Source organism: Strigops habroptila, chromosome 1 (assembly GCF_004027225.2).
Source record: "Strigops habroptila isolate Jane chromosome 1, bStrHab1.2.pri, whole genome shotgun sequence".
Classification (NCBI taxonomy): domain Eukaryota; kingdom Metazoa; phylum Chordata; class Aves; order Psittaciformes; family Psittacidae; genus Strigops; species Strigops habroptila.
The window spans coordinates 98,518,773-98,536,408 of NC_044277.2; positions in this window are offsets into that span (position 1 = coordinate 98,518,773).

Sequence of the window (17,636 nt, forward strand, 5' to 3'; positions counted from 1 at the left end):
TGTTCAAAACCAGGACATCATCCAGTTATGAAAGTTAATGGAGCAGAACGTTCATTTCATTTCCGAGTTTTCCTCATGTCTGGTCTGGGAATGCTTGTTTGTAGAGTCTTGCGTTTTAATGCAGAACAGGTGCTGGATGGAGAAATTTAGCAACAAATTGACTAGACAAGCAGCTTGTCAAGATCCAAAATAGGCCATTACAGCAGGAGGTGGAAGAGAGCAGGTTGCAAACCGCATATCATCCCGGGGAAGATTAATGCTATTGTTCATGTATGATTGAGAGACTGCGTATTTATGATATCCTGAGCAGAGTCTGAGCTTTTTAACCTACTGATGTTAGCCTAGTTTTGGATAAAACTATCACTCACCAGAGTTAATGTGCTTTTTCTCCTTACAAACAACTTAAAAAATAAAAGTGTTCTTTCAAAAGGGAGTATTTCAGCATTTTTGTATTCATATCCTTCTTTATTTCTTCCTTTGATCTCAAGCAAAAATGTAGTCTTTCTCTCTCACTTGTTTTTCCTTTCTCCATTTTTTTTAATCCTCTGAATGCTTCCAGTGACAGCAAAAGAAACTAGTGGCAGCAAAAGCTGGGAAAAAACAAGATGAGAAATATACAGACACGAAAAAAAAATAATTTCAGAGTATTATGAAGTTGTATTACTTTCAATAAAAAGTTTGGTTGTCAAGTTCCTTTAATAAATAGAAGATGGACTATGGTGGTAGGAAAATCAGTGTGTAAAAAAATCCAACCAATAAAACAAACAAAACAGTCTTCATAGATTATCTGTAGCTTTCCACAGTTTTTGTGTCAGTGCTTCACCAGGAGTCAATGCTACTGGTGCAAAGTCAAAGTAGCATTAAATATTTTGTCACCATTCACAATGTAATTGCACACAATTTGGAAAAGGTCAAGGCTGAGGTGCATATCCTGGCATGTGTTTCCAAGTCTAAGCAGCTCACACCGATTACTAATTTGACAGAAGCACTGTAGAAGTTTAAGCACACATTTCAGACAACAAACTTACAGGTAAGTTTATTGACTATAAGGTACAGGTCCTAATGTGCTTCTTTAATCTGATTTGATCATCTTAAGAAAGAAGCCATAGTTTCAGCTTTAACCATTTATTCTCTGAAACCTGTCTCTCCCTAGTTCAACCTTTCTTATGTAAGTCATCGTGATGACTGTCCTAAAAGCACAAAAAAGAGTTTGCAGCAGCCTTCGCTGGAAACCCTGGGATTTTCCTGGTATAGCTCAGAAACGCTTTTCCCTCTCCTGCTCTGCTCTTGCCCAAACACTTCTTTCCCTACCTATCTCTCTGCCTTTTTGCACAATTATTGGTGATTCCCATCTCCCAGATGCCAAATCTCACATTTCCCTGTCAATTAAGATCAAGCTTCTATTCCCTTCTGTTCTCAATCATCCAAATCAGCAAGCTTTTTGATATAGTGAACCTAGATATTTTATGATTATTTTGCCCTCTTTAAAACCCATAGAAAGCAGAAGGGTGGGATGTTACTGCCCAGTGAGTTTTGGTCATTCTGTGAGATAAATTCTGTGAGATGTCCCATCCCTGACAGTGTTCAGGCCTAGGTTGGACAGGGCTCTAATGTCCCTTTGAATCCAAACCATTCTAGAATTCTATGATACTATGATATAAACTATTAATATGATACCTCTATCTTCTCAGGACACAAAACTTATTAACAGAAAAGTCTTGACAATTCCCACATCTGTCAGGGATCTGAGGACTATGACCCACCATGCTCGTTACTGTCCCATGCTGCATCCCTAATGATTTTGATTAACAAAGGCAATGAGGGTTTTACTTCTTGCAACAGGTTGGTAAGAGATATAAGCCATTACAATTCTGCTGAGGACGAAAAGGCTTTTGCCAGTTTCCACACTAGCAGACAATTTTTCCTTACTACAGAATCAAAAAGCATGTATTACTTGTGGTGTCTGTTTTCTCTGCCCACTTCTGGTTTAACTGGTTTAATTCTTTGTTTTACAGCAGTCACCAGATAGAAACAATCTGACTTCATCAACCTGTGCTTTGTTTTACCCTTCTTAAACTTCATCTTAATGATTGTAACTCTCTGTCTCATCACTCGGACTTAATGACACCAATATGGTAAAACAATTTCAGTGTTTCGCTTCAGAGCTTTTGCCAAAGAGTTTAACTGATTCTATTTTATGCTGTGGTTGGTTAGTTTTGCCAGGGTTTAAGCTATTTTCCGTGTCTACTGGGGACAGAACATAAGGTCCTGGACTGAAATTGCAGCTGGAGATTTAGGTTGGATATTGTGATAAACTTCCTAATAGGAAGGATTATGAATTTCTGAAAGTGATTGCTTGGGGATGAAATGGAGCCTCCACTTTTGGAGGTATTTAAGAAAAAGCTAGGTATATCTTTTGTGCACATCCAGATAGTCCACTTCTCTAGGAAAAAGAAATACAGAGTCATTCTACTTTTTAAAGCCTGAGATAAAGCATACTGAACTTTTATTTAAAAACAAACAAACCCATAAACCAAACCCAAACAACCCCGCCCTCCAAAGAAAAACAACCTTAGAGACCATAAAAAAACCCCCAGTTCTTATACCAAAATTTACGTTTCTTTAAAGCTGAGAATGACTTCTAGAGAGACCTGTGATTAGTGTGAATACACCACAAATAGACACTTGATTGTGAATTTGTTGTATTAAAACTGGCCATTTCTTTTAAGATTTAATTTCTCTCAAGACTAAGAGGAGACCTTTAAGCCTGAGCTTGCCTTCTAGACACCCCTCACAGCTGATGGAGAAAAACATCCCCCTCCAGACCATGGCTTATCTTACTTGACTGCCTCTCTCAAATATGATGGTTTACTCTTTGAACTTCCCATTTCTTTATATACGCTATGAAAGCAAACTTGAGAGAACAGCTGAAAGTTTTCGATGTTACCTGTTGGATACTGATGGTTATCACTGTCTCTCCCTTGGGTTTTTTTTTTTTTTTGAGATATATGTAGCAGCAAATGCAAGCTATCGAAAATTATTTTCTTCAGGCTGAGGACATCCTTCATTGGTCTCAGCAAAAAGTCTAAGTGATGAGCAAGTGGAGCATGTCTGTATTTTATCTGAATACAACTGGACTGGATTAGGTACCTAAATTCAGAAGACAGTTTCTAGGTATAAATCTGATACAGAAGAAGTTTTCACCAGTGTAAAATGTGTTTTTTCAACCCTTTTGAAGACTCAAATCAGCACTAGCCCTCAATGATTCTGATGACCTACCTTAGCTGGAAGCTCAGCTCAACTGGAAACACCTCTTTTGGAGCACTTTACTCTCCCTATAAGAGAAACCTGATGTTCAGACCCAATGACATATATAGGTTCACGAAATTTCAGCATTTTTTACATCATTAGGACCAAGAGCGAATTCAGCATGTTCTTGCTCTGTGAGATTTGGGGCCGTGCGTCTTCTTTGTAGATCTTTCTGTATCAAAGTCATAGTGTGGCTGTACCTCAGATTCAACCAAAGCTCATTAAAACCAACAGGATAATCTCTGCTTAAACCTCAGCAAGTGCTCAAGTGCTCTGTGGGTTGGGACCTTGCAATGTGCAATGCGATGCTGGGGGCTAAAGCAGCAGTTTCGTAGTGGCAACAAATCACTGTATTAAACTAACTGTAATAGGAATCACAGCTCACAATCCCAAAGATTTTCAAATACTTTCAGACACATGCGAAACTCCTGAAGCAATAAATCCTTTAAATACATCAGTAGTATGACTGAAGATTTAAGAACGTTCCTGATCAGACAGCAAAAAAGGCTTTCATAAAACCTGACATCTATAAGCTGTTTTTCCTTCAAGTCCTTTACAAAAATTGCTTGGCTGGTAGTTGTACTGTAGCTGGTTAACTAACTTTTAGATTTATTCTTGTGGAGTTAGATTTTACTTTTGCTTCAGTCACTATGTCTATACTGATAAATTAAAGAGAGCCAAGTCATGGATCTGTGCAGTGTCTCACAGCTGCTCACAACATTACATTGTTAGCATAGCCCCTGGCATAGCTTTGACCTGTGTCCAAGAGCAAATTCTCAGACGATGCTTGAGCACAGCTAGGGGATAAAACAAGTGACCTCAATCTCAATGGGTGGATTGCCTGTAGCTGCTTATTTTAAGGTGTGTGGAAGGGAGATAATTTATTTGTATCAGTCAGAATTCAAGAACGGGCTCTGACTGACATTATTTAGTAGCATAGTCTTATGAGTTGGCCCAAACGGGGTTACGCCTTTGTCAGAGCAGAATGTGACAACTTGGTGTCATCACGGAGAATGATAGCAGAACTAAGCACACATACATATGCATGTGCAAACACTCACTGCCAAATGGAGAAACCTAAAAGGCCACTGACAGGGCAAGGATGACCCTGAGATGGCTCCAGTGGAGCCCCCCTCCATGGTGTGTAATGACATCTGAAGATGCACAATGAAAATGGGTGAGGCAGCCTGGTAGGAATAAACACAGGGTCTGGGAAAGGGCAAAGTGGTGGGGAAAATGGAGAAGGAACGAAGCATTTAATTCTGCAGTAAACTATGTTCTTCATGCTTGTGGTGATCTCAGGACAGATAGGGTGATCCAGGTCAACCAAACTTCCGAAATCTGGGTTTCTAGGCCCTCATTCCCTTTATATAAAATACTTAATAAAAAGAATAATTCAAGAAATAGAACTAATATGGAAACATCAAGGGTTATTAAGGAACTGTGTAAAATCTGCTATATTCCATTACGAAATTCTGGATAGAGCTAGAAAAAAATCAAACATAGCAAACCATCAAAAAGAATGAGATTTAATGGAACCGAATTATTTATTTTGATATAAGATTAGCTATCCAAGATAGAAGCGTGAGAGTCATCTGCAGAAACAGGTTTTGACACTGAGTATGCTGAGCTAAGCCGCAACCGACTCCAAAAGAGCTTTTTTCAATTAAGCCTGCATCACCTGTGTGCAAGCCAAATCAGAACTAAGAGTGATGACTTCCCAAGGGTTACTGCAGATGTACAGCCAGGTAAATATGATCTGAGTATGTGGATAGACCAACTGCTTATGCTTGACATTCCAGCCTACATAGCCCACTTACCAGCAGGCCATTCGGGAAGAGTTAGACTGGCCTTTAACATGCGTCCAGGACATGAAGTGAACAGATTTCCCTGGGACCATAGCAAAATAGCTGAAGATTTTGGCCAGCACTCCACCCTGTGTAATGTAAGCATCACTGGGGGATGGAGCCTGCATTGACCCAGAGGATTCAGACAGGTTTATACCAGAAATATGCAGAACAAAGATCAGAGCAATTATTGGAAATGTTGGGAGGTTTTTTTCTGCTCATTGACAGTTTGCAAAAAATTTGTGATATTAAGAGGACAGGCAAGATAACCTTTAGAAAAGCAAACCATTATGCATTGTCTGTTAACTCTTTCAAACTTGGCTCTTTCATTGAATACTATTAAGTATCATGTAATTTGGAATAAAATAAACTAAACAAAAAATAGAAATAATTTTAATTTTCCATAATTTTTGCTCACAAAGTCCTTCCTACCCCCAGAAAACAATTAACTAAATGACCTTTAGTTTAGGAAATGCCAATCTGCAATCTTCAGGATGCATATTCTGCCTTTCTAGCCTTCCACTTCCCATAGAAAATATTTTTTTGGAGTTAAACATTACTCTGCTGTAGTATTAATTCCCTACTCCTAGTCTAAGCATCCAGAGAGACACCAACTTTCCAGCTCTCTTTCCTAAAGGAGGAGTTCTGAACAGAGTGGCCATGATGCAGCCTAATAAATTACAGGCTTGGAAATAACCAGGTCTACTTTCTTTAGCTCATCCTGTCCCTCTGAAATACCAAGTGTCAATGAATGACGTCAAGTCTGCATGCTGGTTTTCAGTTTGGCTCACTGAGCTGCTGTGACCCAGTAACACCTTGGCTCATTCGGGAGCTTTCACACCTTTATGCACTTGACCTTTTCATTACAAGACTTGGCCCCAACTTTTTTTTTTGAAGCGTTATTTTTGTTGAATGAGAATAAATCTTAATGCTAGGGAGCTGCCACTGAAAGGATTGGGCAGAATAAAATTTGTATAAAAAAAGATACTTCTGACAAGTTGTTAGCATTCTTGGGAGCTTCAGAGGTTCCTTCTGCACTTGGAAGCAGATGTCTAAGAACATTTGCTGCACATAAATGAAACAAGGCTGTCAACACCCCAGCCTGTTATTGTCCTGCAGAACACAGGGCAAGATTTTAGGTAAACAAGAAAAGGGTGGTAGGAGAAGCAATTGGTCATCTGAAAGCTTCCAGCTTGGCTGAGGAATTGTGCTGAAGGTTGTATCTGCTCTTCTCTGCACCAGGCTTGGTGACAGGTAATCATTTGTTACTAGGGATCAGAGGTAACTGACTCAGACACCAGCTACATACTTGACTTGAGTGCCACTGGCACTGCAATTTGGTGTGCTTCAGCCGTGCTAACCCAGCTGGCTGGTTACTTCCTTCAGACATTTGACTCAGCTAAATGTTCTTGCTAGGACAAGCCAAGAAAGAATGCCCTCAAACCGCATAAGTATGCCAAGTGCGCATTTTTGGTTTGTCTTTCCCCCCCCCCCCCCCCCCCCCAAATTGACAGCAATGGCTGCTCCAGCCATTTCAATTGTTTTCATTCATTTTCATTTCCTGGATGATCTTAACTAGATATTCTTGCTTCAGAAAAAATGTAACAGTAATAATACTCCCTTTCCTTTTCCCTCCTTCCTCCCCAAGCCACACACAAAATTGGCAGATGGTGTTTTGCTTCGGGTTTGCCTTGGTTTTTTCCAAACTCAAGCCAAAGCTGGGAATGCAGTTTTACATTATTACTAGTCACATCAGCATCAAGAAATAACAGCTGAACGGAAGACTCCATCAAGAGAAGCTTTGAACATCAAGAAGAACATATTCCTGTTACTTGCTTTGTGCGTCTCTAACAATGTCACCAAGGGTTGAGCTCTTTTGTTCGACATAATTGGATCCTATGATCTGAACTCTAAATTACTGCGGGTAACATTCTATTTGTTTTCAATCTACCAAATACTCCAATTGCTGCAGTGACTTTTTGTAACCTTTGGCAGAATCAGGGCTTTAGAGACGACAAAGTGTTCATACACAAGGGGTCTGAAACCACCAGCTTCCACTATGAATGAAGACCACCAATGGGCTGGCTACAAAATACATTTTGGGAATGCTGAGGAGAAAGATACAGTTTGAAAGCTGTCTTCCTGAGCTGAACAAGACAGCCAAGAACTAGTTGCACTTGATCCCTTGCTAATCAGTACTATCTCATGTACTTGGCTGCATCCTCTAGAGTTAAAGTAGTCTTAACATTTACTTCCTTCTGAAAGTTCATGGGTGCCATCAAAATGTCAGTTGTAAAAACACTAAAGAATTGCACTGAAGTTTTCTTAGCAATTATTCTTGCGTCACATTTCTCTGCGTGACATGGCTCTGTAACAGCCTCCTTTTATTTTTCAGCAGGAAAAAAATCATGTAAAAGTGAACTTGCAAGGCCTGAAGGTTTAAACTCTGGTAGAATGTTCAAAACAGTTCCTAGGATGTATCTCGTGGCTAAAAACACATGGAGAGATGGTTTTTTGTATGCAAAGAAGAATAAAATGGTCATTAATATTCCAAACCAGTGACTCTTCCACTTACAACAAGTGACATACACTTACATTTTCTAACTCAAGTAAAGGTCTGATCCAAAGTCTGTGACTAAATAGAAAATTCTTTATTGATCTCAATGGGGTCTGGGGTCCCTTTGGGGTTAAATTCTTGCTTCTTACAGAATAAATGATTTCACTGCTTATTTACATTCGATAAGAATCTGCTGGCCCCCCTCCTTCTCTCCTCCAATTTCAGTGGAGTGATGCTATACCCTGCACAGGTTGACAAATCCTCTCTATTTTAATGAATATAATATAATCAGACAAATTTCCAGCTTTGACCAGAGGAACAGTAGACTTGGCCATCTAGTCAGGCTGATCAATGATTGCTGGGAGGTAGGGAAGAATGCCTTACCTTGGTGAGCCAAAGTGAAGGAAAAGGAGACAAAACTTCCCTGTAAACATGTGTTCTACTTTGAGATCAACCAGGAAGTTTCTGTTTTTCCACTGAAGATCTGGAAAGCTTGTTTGCCCAGATACTGGTCATAGAATATCACTGCAAAGCCAGACTGGTGTGGCCACTGCCACATCTCCTGGCAGGGTAGGTGGAATTCATTTAAACCTTTGTAATATAAATGTCTTCACATGAGCTGATTGCTGAGAACATCCTCTGTGGCAATTTAGTCACTTCTTGACTAAATTACCACAATAAGGATTCGGCTTTGTAACAATAAGGGTTTAGGTCTGTATTTCTGTCACCTTATTTTCAGTTGCAGCAACAGCAAATGACCTGATGGTGTGGTGTGAAGATCCACTGTGTGCTTTGGAAACAGCTGAACTTCAAGATATCTAGACACTGTGATGTGACTCCAGATAGAAGCACAAAAGCCCCTAAATCATCAGCTAAAATGGGGGGAATAGGGGACACTGCTGAGGTGGCAACTGGAGATAACAACATGCTTTGGGGAAATAACCCACCAGAGTGTGCCTGGCTACGTTCTTGGCAATGTTTTTGCCATGAGCGTTACGGAAAGAGGATTAGACGACAACAACCTCTGTCCTAGAGATGCCTGGGCATCTCTGGCTTTGGCACACATCCAGTTGTGTTGACGTGCTACCTATGCTGAAATAATTGTATGTATCCTCATGTACAGAAATAATCTCCCATGGGGTTGTCACATGGCAAAGAAGCCTGTGGCTGCAAGGACATCAGTCCAGATGTGAAGAAGCTGTGTTGGTTCCAGCAGCTAACTTTAGCCTAACCTCATGAAAACAAAAATGCTCTTTAGAGGACAAGGTTTTTGTTGGCTCTGTTAAGCCTAAAGGCATCCCAGTAGGCAGGTCAGGCTTAGCCATCATTATGGGAACCTTGGGTCTGATCCAGAACCAACTAAGTCAAAGGGAGTCTATCCATTGACTCCAGTAAGGCTTGGATCTGACTCACTGGGTACAGGAGCAGAGACCTTTGTCCACGTGGGAGAACATTCTTTTCCTCCAATTCTCCAGTGTATAACAATTGTGGAGCCCCTGCTTTTTAATTTCTCTTTCCACTTTTTTTTTTTTTCTTGTGTTTTCTCTCTCTCTTCTTTGGCAGCAGCTGGTCTGGAAAGGTTAGAGGAGAAACATGATCAGGCTGTTTTCTTCAGTCGTGTGCTGCCCTCAGCATCGTCTTGAGTAACTGGGCTGCTCTTTGTTAACCATCATTACCTATTTCAAGTGGAATTGTTATCTGGAGCTCCAGGTTCATCAGGCAAACTGGTGCAGTGCAGCAGACATACTGCTTTTTGTTTGATTGCTGGCTTTTATTGCTGTTTTACAGGCAACGTGGGTGAAGTCCAGGCCCAAGTCACTGCAGGTGTTCACCAAAGTCCATAGCTGGAGGCCAGCTGCAGATTATCACCTCCTGGGGTGAGGAACTGGTGCTTCAGAGCAATGTCACTGACTCCTTGTTCTTCTCATGCTTTTCTCAGCATCTGATACACAGAACTCTATCTGGAGCTTTTTGCTGGAGTCCTGATATTCTCCAATTGTCTGGATGGGAGATATTAAAGTGTGCCATAACTCATACCTGGGAACAGCCCTTAAGTTTCCTTTCTGAAGACCACTGAACCTTAACTCCATTTACCCCTATATTATTATGACCAATATCTAGACGAAGGAATAGGGAAGCAGCCAAAAGGTCTCACTTTGTAATCCCTCATGTACCCAAGTGCCTCACAGTCACTGCCTTTAGCATCTTCACAATGAACCCTTACCATGTTCTCTCTGCTCTTTACCAGCCTAGAGGACCAGTGAAAGATGAGGATTATTGTTGCAAGTAGGGAAATGCAAAAATTAACGGGTTTTGTAAGTTATGCATATATAGGAATCCTGTGTGATTGAAGATGCCTTAGAGACAACTTCAACATGGAAGTGAAGATATTACTGAAGACTTGTAGGAGACCTGCATCCTTCCATGGTAGCACCTGGGAGCTGCAAAAAACAACCTAGGCAGCTGTGTTACCTCAAAACTGCACAGGGAGCCTGCGCTGGTGCAGCATATTGCATCTGAATCTTGAAAGTTACAATGCTTCATCATTATCTTTATATGATTACATTTAATACTGCCAACTCAAAGCTACTGTTGAGAGCAACCAAAGGTCCTCCATACTAATCTAGACATCCATTCCAGTTATGATTCGGAGCTCAATTGACTTAACCTGAATACATGCTATCTGGTTGGTTAGGTTTTTTTTGGACCCATTGGCAAAAAAGAGGCACTTCTGGAATTCACTGGGAGATTACTTTCACTCTCTTAGGGCTCTTCTTCTCTCAGGATAAAGCCACACACTGAAATTACCTTTCTGTCTTTTTTTCATTTGAGAGGAAACTTGAAAAGCCAGTTCTTGAGGAGATGCCTATTTTGGTGCAGTTGAGTCCCAGCAAACATGTCAGAATCTCTCAGATTTATAGTTTTCGTATTGCATATAAAATGGCACAGATCTAGAGCAAAGTAACCCTCTATCCTAGTGTATGTTAAGAGACCTTTTACCACCACCCTCAGGGCTATTTAAAACACTGACTTCTGTCCCTGGGCCATGAGAAATTATGGAAGCAGCCCAGCAACCTGACTCATTTCCTTCTTTAAATGGGATCATCAGGAAATAATCCTGGAAATATCTCGGTGGAATTTAGAGTCCTTCATGCATCCAGGCTCTAGTCCTCCTGCAGAGCCATGCTCAAGCTGAATAAAATATGTCCTCAGGCTTTTCTTTTCCACACCGTATTGCTTGCACAGCAGCTTTTAGCAGCTGCACGCAGTCACCCCTGAACTTTGCTTCACTTGCTACATGAGGTCCTGAGCCTGAACAATGTAGAGCCTAATTAAAACAGTGCATGAAACCTGTGGTTTGATAATTAGCTGAGTAACTGCTCAGACAAAACAAGGTCTTTTTACTGAGCCAACATGTAATAGATGGCTTGGTCATGTGAATGTATACCTGACCAACCTACAGACTCCCCATATTCACTGGATAAAGAAGCAATAGAGACTGTAAAACCCTGATTCTCATCCCCATCTTGCTATCTGGTTTTTGCAGATTTGCCACTGCATGATGTTTCTCCACTGCCTGTTGTGCCTAAGACAGATGAACAGGTTTGTCAGTGGTCTCCTGACTCAGTCAGAGGATAGGAAACCCCAATGCAAATCCCTTATATATTAGCAGAGATAAAACAGGGATTTGAACTCCTTTGCGCTAGCTAAGTGCTGAGCACATTGTGTAATGGGAGTATCCAAGCAGTCTCTCTCCAACTCTCTGGAATGGACATTGCCTACGGACATTGCCTGTAGGGCGGCGAAGTAGAAGCCTAGTAGGATGGTAAGTGTTAGTGCTTGGATTGTTTGTTTTTGGCTCCCTTCTGTAATGCTATGGTGGGCTCAGGTTACAGTGACGCCTGAGGCTAGCAGGAGGACTTCTATGGGGTATACGGGTGTAATTCCAGTTGGAGGTCATTGGCCACCTAGTTCTGGAGTAGGTACTAAGCTGGAGTGCAAGAAGGCTCAGAAGAAGCCTAGGAAGAAGAATGATTCTGATGTGGTGAAGAGGATTATTCCATATCGTAAGCCTTTTTGAACTGTGGGTGTGTGGTGGCTTTGGAATGTGCCTTCTTGTACGATGTCTCGTCATCACTGAAGTATAATGAGGGTGGTTGATAATAGTCCTAGGGTTAGGACTTGTGAGGAGTTGTAGTGGAATCATATAATTAATCCTGAGGTGGTGAGTAGGGTAGTGGCTGCTCCGAAGATAGGCCATGGGCTGGGCTGGCCAGGACAACAAGTAAAAAATTCTTTTTTATTTCAACTAATTAATATTTGTTATTATATGTCTTTTTTCTCAGAAATGCTACCTGGAAAATCAAATGGGTGCACACAGTCAACCTTACGTGGCCATCATCTTACAGCCTGACCAGTGTGCCTGAGCAGACATACTCATTAATTCTGCTGGTGACCTGTTCTTGGATGGTGACAAACCCCCTTTTGCAGAACTCCATAGCAATTTGGCTTCAGTTCCTCCTGGATAATTCTCACTTCTCTGGGTTACACCAGGTTTCAATCATGGAGCTGGCTATGAAAGATGGTTATCATAGAATCATAGAATGGTTTGGGTTGGAAGGGACTTTGAACCTCATCCAGTTCCAACTCCCCGCCATGGGCAGGGACACCTTCCACTAGACCAGGTTGCTCCAAGCTCTGTCCAACCTGGCCTTGAACACTGCCGGGGATGGGGCAGCCACAACTTCTCTGGGCAACATGCGCCGGGGCCTCACCACCCTCACAGGGAAGAATTTCTTTCTAATGTCTAATCTAAATCCACCCTCTGTCAGTTTAAAGCCATTCACCCTTGTCCTCTCTCTACAGGCCCTTGTAAAGAGCCCCTCTCCAGCTTTCTTGTCAGTCCCTTTAGGTACTAGAAGCTGCTCTAAGATCTCCCCAGAGCCTTCTCTTCTCCAGGCTGAACAAGCCCAACTCTCTCAGCCTGCCTCCATAGGAGAGGTGCTCCAGCCCTCGGAGCATCTTTGTGGCCTTCTCTGGGAGGAGGGCTGAGCTGTTATAATTTGCCTGGTCTGCCAGCTCAGTCCTACCTTCCCTCAGATGCTAAAGCAGATTGAAAAATGCTTCCGATTTAGAAACAGAATTTGGCTTGAAAACTTCCTCATATACTTGAAGAGTAACCTCTGCAAATGGAGAAGTCCAGCAAAACGACTGCTGGAAAGAGCTCAGATATAATCACAGTGCTGAATTTCTGAGTTTGTTATAAATGGATTTCTGAGTTTATATGTTATAACACATTATAACATAAGTAGGACAAGCCTTTGAGACTGGTTATGTTACAATGACCATTTCAAGGAAAAACATTTCACTTTAGTTATGACTCCAGAGCAGACTTTTGGATTAAATGTGAAAGTCAGCATGACCTGGAAACTAAGGCAACAAACTGGTACTCAGAAGGTGACAGCGAGTATCTGTCTTAAAAGAGTTTTAAGACCAGAAAGGTCTTAAATCTCATATGGAAAGCATGGGCTAGAAATAAAAATTATTTCCTTCTCATGAATCCAATAACAGGTGTTTGCCTTAGGAACTTCTTCCAGAAAGTCATTCAGCCCTGAAGCAGGGGAGCTGCCTTTTCCCTTAACAGATCATTCCAGTAGTGAACCATCATAATTTCTTAAATGTGCTCCATTTTGTAGCTGAATTAATTTAGTTGCATATTCCAAACACTGAGATTTGTTAGGACTACTTCTGCTAGATTGAAGAGGCCTCTAAAACCCAGTGTACTTTTTTAGAGTACTTATGCAGAAGATTAGCAGAGTATGAATTTGAACAATAAAATATCAGCTATGCACTTATTCTTATGCTATAGATGGACACATTTCTCTCCCTTTCCCTCTCTCTATCTGCCTATGGAAAACACCTACTTATGATGCAATGTGTAGAATATATGAGATGTCTGCACAGATCTGGCATATATGATACATGACGATATACGTAGGACCCCACAGAAGACTTCAGGTCTTTTGGGCTAGCAGCTGCAGTGCAGTTAGGGTACCCTGACTGGGTTGTCTCAAATGGTATCAGGCATCTATTTAATTAACCAAATATTTCCCTTAAATAGATATTTTGGCTATATATTTTTTTTTTTCATTTAACTCATATGTTAGAATCTGAAGTTGAATCCAGCCTCATGTGCCACCGAGAAAAGTTTAGCATTGACTCTGTGTCTTCATTAGACCTCCAACCTTTTTTTCCAACCATCTGTGTATTTCTGGAAGGGATAGCAGGCAGTAACAAATACACTAAGATAATACTCCTAGAGACAACAAATAGCCCTTCTAAGTTGTTATTGCTAAATGATAAGGGATTGTTGAAATGAAAAAAATTCATGTCTTCTTGATAAAATCAACAAATAGAACAACTTTGGCACAGGATGACCATGAATGAAGATTTCTTTCATTTCATTTTTTAAAGACTGTAAATTTCTGCTTGTACCTCATTAGAAAAACATATTTTAAAAATTACATTTATTTTGGCCCAGTGAAGCACGATGTCAGGTCATAAAATCATAATTTGCTGATGTCCTGGATTAAAGTTGTTTATGCTTCCCAGGTAATATTCCTGTAAACATAAGCTTTTGTTTTTTGGTTGGTTTGGATTTCTTTTCAGTTTGTTGTTTTGAGGTTCTAGGTGGCAGTAGGCTTCCTTGTTTAAATGGAAAAGATATTGTTTTCTCAAATACAGAAGAAACCTTGAGTTTAGTATGTACCCCTTGATGAGGACCTTGCATTACATTGGAAGTGTCAAGTAATTCTGGAGAAAACCACACAAGACTGAGACTGGATATGTCCAAGCTGGAATCAATTACAACTAATGATAGTTTGAGTTCATTAGCAGGCAGAAGAGTAATCCATGGGGCAATTCTGCTTTTCAAGTACTGTCATCATCAGATCCTATATTCTGGATATATAAAAAGCCAGGGAATGCATGTTATAAGCTTGAAAGGTCAGTTGAACATTACTAATAAAAAAATACTCTCATATGCAGAAGCGCGGAAGTAGATCATTATTTTGTGTACCTCCTGAGAGAAGATCAAGAAATTATGAAGAAAATCAAGGTTTGCGATTACCAAAGGCTTTTCTTAGGTGTGATATTACAAATGGTCATTTCAGTTATGTTCTGGAATCTCATCTGGTAGTGTTTAAAGGCAGGTCAGAGACACAGCTGTTAGAAGTAATTATCCTGCCTCAGAGAATAGAACGGGGTGAGCTGATTTCAGAAGGTCCCTTTTAGCCCTAAACTTCTGTGATGATTTTATTCCTGTCCTCATGAAATTCAGTTTGAAGTCTGTTGTTAGATAATGACTTAACCTACTATTTAAGGATCACAAAAGTTTTATTTTGACTGACATCATAATATCATACTCATTGAACTTCCTTGGATATACCAGAAATCTATGTGTCTGGGTAGTCTAATCTCAAATTTCTTGCTATTTATATCTGTCTCTTCTAGACCTCCTGCAATTTAGTTTGGCAACTGTTAGCCAAGTGGTTATCATTTAAGGGTGTGCCATGGTTTAAGCCCAGATGTTAACTCAGAATCGCGCAGCTGCTCACTCACTCCCCCATTTCTTTCCCCCTGCTTCCTGATGGGTGGGGATGGGAGGGAGAATAGAAAGAATGTAACTCCCATGGGTTGAGATAAGAACAGTCTAGTAACTAAGGTATAATACAAAACCACTACTACTACCACCAATAATAATAATGATAAGGGAAATAACAAGGGGAGAGAAGATAAAAATGAAAGGGGAAAGGAAAAAAAACAACAAACACAATTGATGCGCAGTGCAATTGCCCACCCGCCGGCCGATACCCAGCCTGACCCGAGCAGCGATCATCCCTTCTGGGTGACTCCCCCTAGTTTATATACTGGGCATTACACGCTGTGGTATGGAATACCCCTCTGGCTAGTTTGGGTCAGGTGTCCTGTCTCTGCCTCTTGCTGGCTTCGTGTGCCCCTCCTTAGTGGCAGAACGTGAGAGACTGAAAAGTCCTTGATCAGAGTAACCATTACTTAGCAACAACTAAAACATCAGTGAGTTACCAATGTTGTTCTCAGACTAAAGTCAAAAATATAGCACTGCACCAGCTACTAAGAAGGCGAAAAATAACTGCTACAGCTGAACCTAGAACGGGGTAGAACAGACTTTTTCCTTTACTCTCCTCCAAAATTTCCACTCATTAGGCATTAATCTGAAATTTTGGCTCACTTAGTCTATAAGATTAGCCAAGAAAAGTCAAAATTCTCTTACGAGCTTCCAGGTTTTTCTCCTGGATGAACTTTTATAGGAAATCATGAAAGAAGAAATATAGGATTATAATCATACAAGAGGATCTCAAAAAAATGTGTAGTATTGATTTAAATTCTGCATTTAATGGGTAGCAGCAGAATTCAACAATAGTACATGTGAGTTTTTTCCTCCCTGATTTCATCTGGAGTAAATTTACTAGCTGAATGTATAGAATTTTGCTCCTTTGTATAGTATACAAGTCACAGTTCTGAAATATGATAATCTTTGCAATTTTATTTTCAGGAGATCATGGATGGTTTCAGCCCAAATCTCTGCATCACAAAAATGAAAACGTCTTAACTGAAGATTTAGCAGGTCAACTTTCTCCTCTTCTGTCACCTGGGATTGGGAAGGAGAAATTAAGCAGGCAAGTAAGAAAAACCAAGAGAGAAATTCATTGGCTAAAGACTAGGCTAGTGGTTAGGCCACATTGGATTTTCTTGGGGATTACAATGGCCCATATCTTCTGACTAAGTGCAGGTTCCACCTCACCAATCCGAGAAGCCTAGGTCAGAGCTGGTAATGTCATTTACTCTGTGTATAAGCATATCTAGCTCTACTTTGAATAAATGTCTGGTTATTACTGAGCAACCTGGTCTAGTGGGAGGTTGTCCCTGCTCATGACAGGGGAGTTTGAATTAGATGATTTTAAGGTCCTTTCCAACCCCAACCATTCTATGATTCTATGATTCTATTACAAATATATTTCTATAGCACGACCTGTACCAGAACTTAGATTTTTAGTCTTCTTCTAATTCCAGCCTGTAGATATGAAATGCCAGGTTATACCTACTTCTCTCTGTGGCAACAGTATCTCTCAGTTTGAAAAACTCTCCTCCTAGTCTACTGTTTAGGTTTTTTTATTTGATAAATATACAGGGAGCAGTTATATCCCACCTCAACCTTCCTCTACTGAAGTAAACAAACTGATCTTTTTTTCCTTCTCCTAAGAAATACAGCCTTTTTCCCAGTTAATAAATGAGTGAGAGGAACAGAAGTAACTTACATAACAGTGCCTAATCTCTTTGTTTCTGATGGTCTTTGTAGAAAATGTTGAGATTTATCGCACAGAATCCTAGAATGGTTTGGGTTGGAAGTGACCTTGAAACTCATCCAGTTCCAAACCCTCAGTCACGGGCAGGGACACCTTCCACTAGACCAGGTTGCTCCAAGCTCTGTCCAACCTGGCCTTGAACACTGCCAGGGATGGGGCAGCCACAACTTCTCTGGGCAACCTGTGCCAGGGCCTCACCACCCTCACAGGGAAGAACGTCTTCCTCAGATCTCATCTAAATCTCCCCTCTGTCAGTTTAAAGACATTCCTCCTTGTCCTATCCCTACCTGCCCTTCTCCAGCTTTCTTGTTGGCCCCTTTAGGTAGTGGAAGGCTGCAAAAAAGGTCTCCACAGAGCCTCTCACTTGGGCCATCAACCATATGGTTTTTAAAAAGTGATTATCTATATAATTTCTTTCTCTGAGTGATTCATCTTTGTGCACAGATATATTTGCATTTAGCCTTTCCGCATCCATGTAAAATTGCAAAATGATTGGTATGTGTATGGACATCAAGTACA